The sequence below is a fragment of the Babylonia areolata genome, chromosome 10 (assembly GCF_041734735.1).
Source record: "Babylonia areolata isolate BAREFJ2019XMU chromosome 10, ASM4173473v1, whole genome shotgun sequence".
In the NCBI taxonomy this organism is placed as follows: Eukaryota; Metazoa; Mollusca; class Gastropoda; order Neogastropoda; family Buccinidae; genus Babylonia; species Babylonia areolata.
The window spans coordinates 27,796,179-27,798,935 of NC_134885.1; positions in this window are offsets into that span (position 1 = coordinate 27,796,179).

The window sequence follows — 2,757 nt, forward strand, 5'->3', positions numbered from 1 at the left end:
GTTCAAAATGATACATTAATTGCTCTCTCTCCTCTCTCTCTCTCTCTCTCTCTCTCTCTCTCTCTCTCTCTCTCTCTCTCTCTCTCTCTCTCTCTCTCTCTCTCTTTGTCTCTCTCTCTCTGAACTGTTGGATATGCAGGGTATTCCAGTTTTGTTGTACGGAGCAGAAATTTGGGGATTTGATAGATATGAACAAGTAGAAAGGATTCAGCTCTATGCTTGTAAATGTCTGCTGCATTTCACAGATAAGACTCTTCACGTATTGCTATACGGGGAGCTGGGCAGGTATCCATTGTGGGTTAATTCGGTCATTACATGTATAAGAGATACTTGTTTCGATTACTGGTGCAGCCTGAGCAATTATTTTCAGAGAGAGCTTGTAAAATGTTGTTAAAAATGCATGAAAATGGTACTGTCACTTGGGCGACCAAAGTTCGAAATGTTCTGTGTGAAAATGGATTTGACCAAGTGTGGTTGTTTGGATGTGGACATGAGAAACTATTTTTCAAGGAACTTAGAGAAAGACTGTACAACTCATTATGCTATCGTTGGCATGACCACTTAGAAAATAGTGTAAGATACTCGGTATATAAAAATCACAAGACATTGTATTTTGTATTTCTTTTTATCACAACAGATTTCTCTGTGTGAAATTCGGGCTGCTCTCCCCAGGGAGAGCGCGTCGCTATACTACAGCGCAACCCTTTTTTTTTGGTATTTTTCCTGTGTGCAGTTTTATTTGTTTTTCATATTGACGTGGATTTGTCTACATAATTTTGCCAGGAACAACCCTTTTGTTGCCGTGGGTTCTTTTACGTGCGCTAAGTGCGTGCTGCACACGGGACCTCGGTTTATCGTCTCATCCGAATGACTAGCGTCCAGACCACCGCTCAAGGTCTAGTGGAGTGGGAGAAAATATCGGCGGCTGAGCCGCGACTCGAACCAGCACGCTCAGACTCTCTCGCTTCCTAGGCGGATGCATTATCTCTAGGCCATCGCTCCACATTGCTTTGGAAGAGAGAAATACGTGGATGTTTTATGGTTGAATATATATCGTAACACCCTCGCTCAGTTTAGGATGAGAGTATCACAAACTGATGTTCACAAATACCGTTATTCAAGGAATCAAGAACGCTCGAATTGTCCATTTTGTAGTAACTCACTCGAATTCACTTCATTTTTGAGTGCTCAAAGTATGAAGACTTAAGATCTAAGTATTTACAGAATATTGTCAATTTCGAAAATCATAATTGTGAGAGTTCCTGATGAGAGTATTTTTGTTTTTGTGAAGTTTCTTTTTTTATGTCTTTAGGCTTAGATCCCAGTCTTGAATGCAGACCAAAATATACAAATGTGAAGCAGCGTATTAAAGAAACCGGTTAACCTAGGTATCACGGAAATAATTCTCTCCGTGAATGTTTTTTTGTTGTTGTTTGTTTGTTTGTTTGTTTGTTTGTTTGTTGTTATTTGTTGTTTGTTTTTGTTTTTTGTTGTTTTTTTGTTCTGTTTTTGTTTTTTGGTTGTTGTTTTTTTCTCTCGTGTAAATAATAATATCTCTGTCGACTGTGAACCCCCATTGAAAGGGGTTGTGGCCTATTCAATAAACTAGTGTCAGTATCAGTGTCAGTGTCTCTCCACAGAACCACCCATCCACCCCACCCACTACGACCTACACACATGTCAGAAGAATATCACAACAGAGCAGATTTCATCAAAACAAAACAAAACAAACAAACAGCAACAACAACAACAACAAAAGCCCAAACCCCAAAGCGGGGAGTTGTTAGCAGTATTTGCCTCTCGTGTCACGGGTAATCTTGTCAGCCTCTGGGTGTGAGGTGTGAGGTTAACGCTTTAGAGTTCGTCACAATCTCCACGCTATATGGACCTCCCCCGCACCTCGATCCCCGCCATGCCCCCTTAACCTCTTGCCCTTGCCCCTCCTCTCCCATCGACCCCCCTACTCCCCTCCCCACCCCCCACCCCCCCCACCCCCCTCCCAGCCTCACCTATCAACCATCTCTATCCCGTCTTTTTCACGGGGAGGGAAAGGGTTAAACAGAATTGACCGGTGTGCAATCTGCCAAACACACCAATTCCTTTTCTTTTAGATTTTTTTTTTTCCTTTCCTTTCCTTTCTTGCTTTTCTCCTTCCAACCAGTCGTGGTGGCTTTCAGTCGGATCAGTGATCACAATGTTTCCTCTCTGTTGGTGTCTAGGTCTCTGTCTTTCTGTATCAAAATCATGTCTTTTCTTCTGCCTCTGTAAATGTCTGTTTTCATCTCCTTCCATTTGTCTGTTCCTCTGTCTGTATCAATGTCTGTCTTTCTACCTGCCTGCCTGCCTGCCTGTCTGTATCTATTTGTCTGTCTCTGTGCTTATTCCAATTCCCACATTAAACAAATTCGTTATCATACGATCTCTCTCTGTCTCTCTCTGTCTGTCTGTCTGTCTGTCTTTTTCACTGTGTGTGTCTCTCTAAATATGTCCTTCCGTTGAATGAGAACCTCCTTTGTCTTGTCTTGTCTCTCTATCTCTCTCTGTCTCTCTCTGTCTCTCTCTGTCTCTCTCTCTCTCTCTCTCTCTCTCTCTCTCTCTGTATGTTTGTCCATCTGTCTGTCTCTCTCTGTCTCTCTCTCTCTCTTTCTCTCACCTGAACCACCCATCCACCCCACCCACCACCACCTTCAAATATAGCTGGACAATATCACGACAGACAGATTTCATCAAAACAAAAACGAAACAAAAAAAAACGGG